We start from the raw sequence: 11,326 nt of genomic DNA, 5'->3' as shown, positions 1-11,326 counted from the left end.
CTTTTTCCATGATCCAGCGGATGTTGGCAATTTGATCTCTGGTTCCTCTGCCTTTTCTAAAACCTGCTTGAACATCAGTATATGTCAAAATTTCCTTCCTTTTTAAGGCTGAGTAATATTCCATTGCATGTATATACCACATTTCATCTAGTGATTCATCCTTCAAGGAACACGTGGCCTGCTTCCACTGTGAATAGTGTGCTGTGAACATGGGCATATAAATATCTCTTTGAGATCCTGTTTTTAATTCTTTCAGGGTTATACCCAGAATTGGAATTGGTGGAACATAGTAATTCTATTTTAAGTTTTTGAGAAACTGTCATACTATTTTCCAAAGTGGCTGTACCATTTTACATTCCTACTAACAGTGCACAAGTGTTTCAGTTTCTCCACATCTAGCCAGCACTTATTACTCTCTCTCTTGTTTTAATAGTATGTGGTGTTATCTCATTATGCTGTGACTTGCATAGGAATCTTTTTTTAAATAAACTTTTAAATTAATATTTTAGAATAATCTTAGATTTACAGAAAAGTTGTATCTCTCATTCAGTTTCAGTTTCCCATGATGTTTCATCTTACATTACTGTGGTACTTTGTCAGACTGAGAATCTGCTTTGTAATAAGCCATCCTCACACACACACACACACACACACACACACACACGATTCTTACATGCACTAAAGTTTGAGAGCCATTGATCTAGGGTCAGGAAAGTCCTTCCAGGGAAATACATTTCAGCTGTTACTTGACAGATGCATATAAGCAAGTAAAGGGAATGGGGTGTGATCCAGGCAGAGGGAACAAACTGTGCCAAAGCCTGGGGGTAATAAAGAACTTGGAGCGTTTGAGGATAATCATAATAGCAATAATAGTAATTTATTGACACTTACCATATGCCAAGCACTGGTAAGCACTTTAGAACATTATTTTACTTAATTTTTCACAACAGTCCTATAAAGTGGGAAATGTTACCATCTCCATTTTATAGAAGAGGTGACTGAGACTTGAAAGAGAGAAGTAGCTTGCCCAAGGCCACCTAAGTATAAAGTGGCAAAGGCAGAATTTGAACTCAGCTCTTTCTTTTCCAATTCATTTTCTCCCATCAGGCCCCAGGAAAGCTTCACCATCTACTTGCAGCAAGAAGCAAAGCACTGAACACGTGCCTTTCCCTCCCCTGCTTTATTCTTCCCACTCTCTTCCCCAGGCTACTCAACCTTCAGGGCTCCAGAGAGGCCTTTTCTTCCAAAGCTGTTCCCTATTACTCTCCCTCATTGTATTGGTATTTGAATGAGTGAATGAATACAAATAAGTAGCATTAGCAACAGTTTGCACTTATTCATGTGTGTATCTGTTTAATGTTTCTCTCTCCTGTTATCATATAAACCCACATGAAGGCAAGGATTCAGACTGTTTGGTTCTTCTAGTACCTGTAGGTGCTTACTAAGCATTTATTGAATAAAGGAAGAAAGGAACTCAATGAGCATTTTTTGGATGTTGAATGAGTGATTTTTATTTTTGAGGAAGAAAATCAAATGGAGTTGTTGGATGTCATTTAAAACATTAACCATAGATTCCCTCTCTGTCCAGCAAAACCCTCAACCTCACTTCTCCAAAACCCATCACACCCTATAGAAAGTGCCAATGATTTTGATTCCTCAGAAAGAGATACAGGAGAACTTGGTCTACCTAAGAAACATCTCTGTCACTTTGGAGAAGTTTAAGTCCTGAAATGGGGATGGGAAGCCTCTATTCAAGAATATTCTCAAGAAGAAAATAGAACATCATCTTAACAGCCTCAGAAAGTCAACTGCCTACAAGCAGGGAAAGGGACAAGTGACCTCCCCCACCTTTTCCCACTCTAGGATTCTGCTTTCCAACATAGCATCAGAGAGCTAGCAGAGTGACCAGGCTGCAGGTGAAGGCATAATTGCTCCTCACCTCCCTTGGCTTCCCCAGTGTTAAATTAGCTTTATGTCAATACCACACCTGCAGCTGGGATGAATTATTGAAGCTCATTCACTGCAAAGGGCCCAGGTTCCACTTGCTTTATGGGATGGAGGTGAAGGTGAGCATATTATTTCTGCTTGCCTTGTGGTCAGTACATTTTCGGTCCGTGAATATGAAAAGACTCGGCCCTGACCAACAGATAATCCTAGCCTCTGCATCTCATGAGATCAGTGGAGACAGGCATAATGGGAGAGGAGGAACACAGGAACATGCCTGCCGGCCCCAGACTCTTAGTTATCACAGTTGACAGTGGTCCCAAACACCTATTCATACCCACATAAGCACGTACAGTCAGCATTCACACACATATAGATGTATGCATACATTCAAAGTCTCAATAAAGGTATGCTCACTCACTAGGGGCTTCCCCAGTGGCTCAGCAGGTGAAGAATCTTCCTGCAATGCAGGAGACACAGGAGATGCGGGTTCTATCCCTGGTCTGGAAGATCCCCTGGAGGAGGAAATGGCAACCCACTCCAATATTCTTGCATGGAAAATTTCATGGACTAAAGAGCCTGGCAGGCTATGGTCCATGGGGTTGCAAAGAGTTGGACACAACTGAGCATGTGGCACTCAGTGAGGGCCCAGGAACAAAAATATGGAGGATGCCGATGTTCTAAATATCAATTTTCTAAAAGACTGTGCAAATTTTAAAGCCTCTCCTCCTCCCCCACCTTCAATACCAATGCTTCACTAGCAGGGCTGCTTAGTCTGCCCCTGACACTTGGCAGAGATGGATGATCTGGGATGTCCAAGGTCAAGGGTGTGGGGTTTAACTGGTGGGGGCTCTATGTGCATGCAGGGTAAGTTTTCCTTCTTGGTTCTCCTGCATCTCCCCCATGAATTGGCATATCCCTGGATTTAAAGATATGTTTCTGCTGCGTGGCCCAGATGTCAAAATTATTAGTTATAGCTCTGCATTTATTCATACCCACCTGCACCTACATTCACAGTCTCAAACAAGCATTTACATTCCAACACAGAACGCATACCCAGAGATAGGCTTCCTGGCCACATGGTGTGGTTCGAATGCTGCTGAGACGGCCTCCTTACCCTATCAGCTGGTCACATGTCTCTCAAAAACCCCACCATTAAATATTTATCCCTCTGGGAGTCCCCAGTCAAGAATCAAATACCTCTGGTGAAGGCAACACACCATAAAGTTATCATCTAACATTTTGGCAGGAACTCCCTTTGCCCAGGGCACTTCCCCCTGCCTGGCTGGCTGACTCTTACTCATTCTTCAGGTCTGCTCTGGCCTTCCCTGCTGCTCCCTCTTCCTCTAGACTAACAAGGGAGGTTACGTTCCTCCATCATCCACTCTCATTACTCTCTGTCATTTTCCTTAGATACATCCACTATAACTGTAATTAAATGATTATTTGTGTCATTATAGTTGCATAGTTTGTGGCTGCAATAAAACTGAGAGCCCCAGGAGGTTAGGGGCTGTCTTTCTCTCTGATCTTCACTGTACCCCCAGTGCCTAACATGTTGCCTGGTACATAGTAGATGTTCAATAAAATTTAAATGGAGTTGGAGGGTTTGAGGAAAGGAAAGGAGGAAAGGGGGCACAAAAGGTCAGAGCAGATAATTCCAAACTTTTAAAATCCTAGGTCTGTGAATATTATTAGTCTTGCCTTTCCTAACCTGCCAGAGTGACATCAGGTCCACTTCCCTGGGTGATGTTAAGATGTCTGAATGGGTCCACACAGGGACAGCCCTAGGATTTAAGCTGACAGAGACTTCTCAGCTGGAAGAAAGAGGGGCATCCTGCCTGGTCTGGCTCCCTACTTTTCCCAATCATGACTAAGAACTCATACTTCTAGAGCAAGCCTTGTATGAGGATGCCCCTCTTCTAGATATCTCCTGGTAAATAAAATGGAAGCTTTTTTGTATTGTATTGTCTGAGAAAGTATGACATCAATAATAATAACAAAATACTAACAGCTGGCATTTACTGAAAGCTTACTATGTGTCAAGAACTGAATCAAGCACTTAACAATAGTTACATATATAATTATTTCAATTAGTTTTCCAACCATCTTGAGAGGCAAGTATGTATTATTCCCTTTTACAGATGGGGAACAAGCTCAGAGAGATTATGTCATTGGCCCAAGGTCACCTAGGGCCAAACTAGGAAGCAGTTGAGTCAGGACAGGACTCTAGAGGCCAAGTTTTTACCCACCGGGATATACTACCTTCCCTTTTAAGCTCTATTCATACTGTTCATGGGGTTCTCGAGGCAAGAATACTGAAGTGGTTTGCCATTCCCTTCTCCAGTGGACCATGGACTGCAAAGAGATCAAACCAGTCAATCCTAAAGAAAATCAACCCTAAATATTCATTGGAAGGACTGATGCCAAAGCTCCAATATTTTAGCCACCTGATGTGAAGAGCCAACTCACTGGAAAAGATTCTGATGCTGGGAAAGATTGAGGGCAAGAGGAGAAGGGGCAGCAGAGGATGAGATGGTTAGATAGCATCACTAACTCAATGGACAAAAGTTTGAGCAAACTCAGGGAGATAGTGAAGGACAGGGAAGCCTGGTGTGCTGCAGTTCATGGGGTCCCAGAGTCAGATACGACTTAGTGACTGAACAACAATTTTAAGCCCATGAGGAAATGCCAGCCTATCCCTTATCCTTAGACTTTCATACTTACTCAGAAGATAGAAACTGACACCATTTATAAACTTGGGGTTTATTTGGGATCTTGTCCTAGAAGCACCTAGACTCAGCTCCTGGTTCCTAGAGTCAAAGAAGAGGAAAGATGCCAAAACATCTGGAATTGCAGGAGGAAGCAGATACATATTGCTAGAAGGTGCCAGTTCCTGGATATTCCCCAGGAAAACATGCCTGGGTTCAGGCCCTCCTGCTTGAAAGTCGGGCCCATTTTAGCCTTCCCTCTGGACTTCTCTTCTCCCAGTGGTGATCCTGAGGGCTCATTTTAGACTGATGGTTTGAGGTAAGTGATAGATGAGCCACACAGGGTCACATAAACCCAACCCAGCCAGTATGAGGGAGGGTCTACCATGGAGCATGGGTTCTGTTTTCTTGGGATCTCACTTAGGGTCCTGGATTATTGCGTAGAGCCCCGTCTAGAAGATGAGAACTATTGTGGACACCGGGTCATGGTCTCTTTTTCCCCCACCTCTCCCTCATGCGCTCACCTCAGTTTTATTCCTCCAGTGATTAGCAGAGCCTGAGCTCCAAAGTAGGTCTGGACTCAGTTTAAGACCATTAAGGTCCCAGACCCCATGCGGCTGAAATTTGGTCTGTCACAGATACTTTCCAGCTTATCTTTTTAGCCTGCATTGATCCTGATGTTTTCTCCTCTAGTCTGTGAACTGCTAAAGGGCAAGGTCCAAATCAGTGTTGAACAGGGTCAGTGGGCATGCATCCTCTACTGTTGCTTTCTTCTACTGTGTTCTAGAGACTAGAAAGCTAGACTACATTTCCCTGACTCCCTTACAGTTAAGTACACTTGTGTGACTGGAAGGCAGAAAAGTGGGAAAGGCCTTCTTTCTACTATTTTGGGCTTTCTGCTGGTAAGCAGGATTCTGGAGAGGTGCAGTTCTCCTGCAACAGTTATTCCAGCTTCCTGGTCTCTTCTTCCTAATTCCTAGATGGCAAAGCTTTGGCAGTGTGTTCTTTAATTCAATAGTACCGATGGTGGCCTTTTGAGTCCCCATTTCTGATTATGGAATATGTCCTAGCCCTCTTGGTACAGCTTCTAGGAGTCCACTCCACAGATCTTTAAACATATTTTTGTAAGGACTCAATTCCCTATATTAAATTCCCTTCAGTTTAAAACACCTAGAGTAGCTTCTGTTTCCTGCACTGAATCAAGCCCTCAAAGAGTTGTGGAATGACTTCGTGGCAGGGCAGAGTAGGTAGATAGTAGGAAAAGAAATAGACATATTTCAAGGGCTGTAAGCCTTGTACAAAGGGGATAGAAGGCAAATAAGTACACAGTTCAAATGTATGAGTTCAGAAGTCTGTTACAGATCCACCATTGAATGCACACTCAATGTGTGTGATCCTTAGATACAAACACACACGCACGCACACACATACACAGAGCATGACTCGGGATTCTCTCTCCTAGCTTGAAAATTCAGCCACCTTTATTTAGTATCATGGCCCCAAATGGGATGGAGAATCATGTAGAAGATAAAAGATGTGTGTGTGTGTGTGTGTGTTAGGAAGATAAAAATCAAGGTGAAGTGATAAGACTGCAGAGAACGAATGAAGTAGGAATAATAAAGGAAGAGCTGGAAGTATGTGGGAGAGTAAACTGGGAGTGAACTTAAATTGAAAAGAGGAAAGGAGGCAAATGAAGGGGTACTTAAGGGGAGATAAGCAAGAAAACCAACCTCCTCACTCCTGAATACTTGATTTCTATTGCACAGTGCCTGGAAAATAGCAGGCATTAGATATACATTTACTAAACTGAAGAACAAAGTTAGGAAGGATGGAGGAGGCAGGATCACACAGGATGGGGTATGTGCGTACTTACAACCACTAATATTCATCAAGTTTTACCGTGAGCCAGGCACTCTGCTAAGCATTTGACATGCATTATGGATTTAAACACACAAAGCTCTCTATGAGGCAACTGTTAAAGTATCTTCATTTTATAGATGAAGAAACTGAGGCTCAGACAGTTTAACTCATCCAAGATCACACAGATAGTAAGTGGCAGAGTTAGAACTTGAATCCTGACTTGTCTGACTTCAAAACCAGTATTTCTCACCACCACATTATATGTATTCCTGTCTGAGTCAAAGGTAGGTCCACCCCCCCCCCCATCCCCCTGCATAAGTTCAGAGGGCACACAAAGGGACATGTGCCCAGACCTGGTCTAATAGAGAGGAGAGGGCTGGCAAAGGAGGATAGGGAAAGCAGCTGGGGCCAGGCCAGGTTCCCTATCTGGGGAGGGACCATATTAAAGCCTCATCTTCAACAACACACAGAAAAACAATTTGAAACTTAATCATCTCCCAGAATTATGATCCCTCCCCGCAGCAGGGAGCACATTAGCAGAGCTGGGAAATGATAATTCAGCAGCCCCCAACCCAGCAGGGAGGGAAAGAGAGGAGGAGGGTGGAGAGAGTTAGGAAAACAGAAACAGAGGCAAGGCAGAGATAGGGGGAAGGGAGGCAGGGCCTGACCTCTCCCAGTTTTTTCTTTAACTCTATCAGAGACAGCCTTCCAAGGGAGTGGCCTGGTGGCACTTGACCCTTCAATTCTCCTCAGATAGGGCAGGAGTCAAGTTGCCCCTTGGGTCAGTTCTCAGCACCCATGGATGCCCATGTCCAGAGCTGCACCCATGCCCACCCAGGCTAGGTGTGGTTTACAGTGTTAGCCTAGGTGGAGGAGAACTCCCAAGCTCCCAGCCAGCTGAGTCTGGCCCTGAGCCCCTTCTGGTGTGATGGCACCTAGGCGAATCGTTGGTCCGTCAGAACCCGAGGTGCTGGACAGCTCCCAGCCCCAGAAATATTTCTCCAGAGAGAGCCAGAGAATTGGGGCGAGGCTTCTACCCAAAACCGCGGCAATTCCCACCCTTAGGAGAACCACGAAGGCTGCCGGGAGCAGTAGGGGAGAGGGCTTGGGGTCGTGAGGGGGTCCCGATGGAGATGTGGTGGGGACCTGGAGACTGGAGCCCTGGGGGCAACTTCTCCAGACACATTCCTTCCTTCTGAGTCGAGACCCCCCACTGATTCCACCACCCCCCGCCAGGGACAATGGTGCCTTCAGCCCCCAGAGATGAATGGGGCCTTTCAGAGCCGCACGCCACGGGGTCAGCAGCGGCCACCGGGTCCCAGGGCTGCCCAGCCTTCAGAGCACAGAGTTACTGGTCTGGGGCGATTGCGTAGCTCTTGGGGGAGGGAAGGTATTCTATGATCCTGGTCTTAGACTAAGACTGGTGCCTCCTGGGAAAGAGAATCATCCCAGATCAGAAAGTTCCTGGTAAAGAAGGATTTTAGAGGTGTGGGGAAAGAGGAACTCCCCTTCTCTGTGCCAGGCGAGGAGACAGTTGTGTGCCTCCTTGGGAGGCAACAGAGAAAGCTGTGTAGGGACAGAACCTACAAAGATTCTCTCTCCCCTCTCCAAATCAAGGTCCCCCCTCCCTTAGGATGGGGCAGCGTCCTCCTTTCAGTGTCCAGGTCCCTTCTTCTAGGGCTGTCCCTGAGGTCTGGTCCCTCCTCCCTGCTCCTGTCTCCCCTCCCCATCTCACACTGCACAGACTATCCGGTTTCTATGGTAACAGGCCCAGGAAGGCTCTGCCAGGAGGCCAAGGCCACTATTGCTGTTGGTGGGGAGAGGGCTATAGGAATTGAACATAAGGAGCAGAAGATGAGTTCTAGCTCTCAGAGGGGGACAAAGACCTGTTGGGAGTGAGATTTTCACTGCTGGAGGGGCTCAAAGAAGAGAAGCCAGAAATATAATTTTGCGATGTGACTCAGGCAGAGTTGAAGGGCACCTTCTTGTTGCTCTGGTTCTTAGTGCTCTAGAAATCTAGACAAGCCCCATCATAGGGGTAATTAGTGGGTGAAGAAGTGAAACAGGTAGTACCAAGAGTTTTGTCCCTGCCTTTTCCACCTGAGGCTCTATTGTTCTACTCCTCCTGGGGACATGCCCACTTGAAAGAAGGAAGTCCCCAGGAAACTAGAATGCTATTGGGGGGAAACCAGAGTGGGTGTGGGTATTCAGGGCTGTTCAGGAATTTCCTGTAGGCAGCTGGAGCTGGAGGTGGCCAGAGCCTAGGAGTGTCAGGTGCTTTTGTGGCATCTCTCCTCATATCTCCATTGAAGAGTTGGGGGTGGGTCTGGAGGCTGCAGCTTCCTCCCCTCTATCGAACCTGTCAGGATGCTGGGGTAATGAAAAGAAGAGAGTGGAGGTGGCCAAGCAGGGATTGGGAGGAGAGAAAGTAAAAGAAGCCTGAGGAAGGAGGGAGGGCCAGAAGAGGGGTGGAAGGAGTAATGCAGACATGTCTGGTGAGGGCAGGGAGGGAGCTTCATAGAGGCTTGACTCAGCTCCTGGGAAATGAACCCCGGTCCTCACATCTTCTCAATACCTCTTGGGCAGAGACCATTGGAAATCTTAGAGTCCGGGGAGAATTTGTTGGGGCGATTCCCTTGGGAAGAGGCCTCCGAGGTTATCAGAAGGTTTAGCAAAGCTTCCCTGGGGAACAAAAAGGGTCCCTTGGGAGCCTAGAGTTTCCTGGACTTGAGCCATTGGCTCTCCCTTGGCTGGAGCCCCCAGAACAGTCGTTTTGGTGTTTGCTTATTTTGGTTATTTTTTGATCAGATATTTTGGCACTGTGCAAACTGTCTCCCGTTGCCATGGCAGCCGTGACAGGGGCTGAGGCACCGTGAGAAAAATACCAAAATTAATGAGTGAGCAAAAGTGCAGCCGAGAGAAAAACAAGGTTAAAAAAAGAGTTAAAACAGTAATGAAAACAGGCTTCCCAGCTTCACAGCAAAGCAGCTGCTGAAGCCTCCCAGAGCAGCAGCCCCCGCCCAGCTTTGGGCTCCTGGCATCTCCCAGACCTCAAGGCAGAACTCATTCGCCTTCCCTGACCCAGCCAGCCACAGACGCAACAGCCACTCGGGAGCCGTCCCAAGTACAACAGTAGATCAGCTCCAACAGAAGATCAGCTCCCATCTCAGGTAGCATCCTGCCTCCCAGAACAGCTTCCCAGGGAACAGCTTCTCATCTCCTAGGCAACGGAGTCTGGGCTCCATCCCCCACACAAGAGTGGTCCAGCTATATTACCAGGAAATGGCCTCCCAGCTACATTTGAGCTTCAGAACTATGGCTGCAGGCATAACAGCATCCCAGCTAGAGTCCTGCACACAATAATAGACCAGCCACAAGCCTGGGCAACAGCATCTTAGCTATAGCCAATCCCCAGTATGCTGTCATCACAGCTATAGTTTCAGGACCAATAGCATCCCAGCTACAGTCCTATACACAACAGTAGCTCTGCTCTTATCCCAGGTAACAGCCTTCCTCTCAGGTACAGGCTCCTAGCAACAGCCTCTCATCTCCTAGGACCTAAGCAACGGATCCAGCTACAGTTCTACCTACGTCATATGAACAGAGAACAGCTTCTCAGCTATAGCCAGTCTCAGGTATGCCAGCCTCACATCTTCAGCTTCAAGGCTTACAGCATTTCAGTTACAGCCCTCCTTTCCACATGAACACACACGACAGCCTCTGTCATAATCTGATTGTTCTGGAGATAGCCTAGGCACACCAGCATCATAGCATCACAACAGTGTCCCAGCTGCTATCAGTGGCAACAATTTTTTTGTGTTACAATGCCAGGATCTACACCATCCTAACTTTCTTAGTCACAGTCCATCCCAGGCACATACATATCACAGCAAGAGCCTTAGGCCCCAAGCATCCCAACCACTCCCACACCAAGCATAACTCAGGGTCCAATCCCCAGCCATAGTCTCAGCTGGAATCTCAGGCACCATCAGTTTAGAACTTGACCCCATATCCTACTTGTCAGTCAGGTCCTCCTCCCAGTTTGGTATGGGGCCAGGAACCTGGCTTCTCTCCTCAAATGTAACCTCCTGGTCTCTGCCCTCTGCCTGCCCTCCTTCTTTGGGAAAACAGCCTCATCTTCATTTCTACACTGTCCCAGGCTCAGGTCCCCCAGCCTGGCAGAGGGTTAGGAAGGGAGAGAGAGCAGGGAGAAGAGTAGACACACCCTGGCTTTGCGCCGGCCCAGTTCTGCTCCCACCACTTGGTGCAGGATTTGGGCTTGATGGTGGTAGAGTAGGGAGGATGGAGGAGAACATCTGGGAGATTAGCATTTCCTGCCCAGCTCTGCGGCTGCCTATCTTGCTCAGCCCCGAGCAAGGGAGGAGAACAGAGGAGCCTTTGAATGGCTCCCAGCAAGCAGACTGGGGAGGGTTTGCTGCAGCGGGCAGCAGGCACATGCTGGGGGCAGGGAGGCTGGGGCAGCTCCTCTGTGGAAGATTTCTTGTCTCTGGGCCACTGATTCCTCCCTTGGAGCTGTGCTCAATGATGGGGAGAGTGTGAGTTTTGCAAGGGACAGAGAGAAACCACCTAAAGGACAGATTTGCCTGCCACTAGCTCACCTCATCTCTCACCCAGAGCCCCCCACCTGGGATTCTAGGGCTGAGGGCTAGGGGTGCAGACTAGAGCAGGGCCCAGGCCAGAAAGGGAGTCCAACGGAGAGGGGGCTGCTCTCGGAGAGATCTTGGCCAGCCCTTAGCTGGCCGGAGAAGCCCACCCTTACCCTGAGGAGGGCTCCACCGAGAATCCAGGTGTCA

This window comes from Bos taurus, chromosome 7, assembly GCF_002263795.3.
Source record: "Bos taurus isolate L1 Dominette 01449 registration number 42190680 breed Hereford chromosome 7, ARS-UCD2.0, whole genome shotgun sequence".
Classification (NCBI taxonomy): domain Eukaryota; kingdom Metazoa; phylum Chordata; class Mammalia; order Artiodactyla; family Bovidae; genus Bos; species Bos taurus.
Note: the sequence above shows the minus strand (reverse complement) of the source record.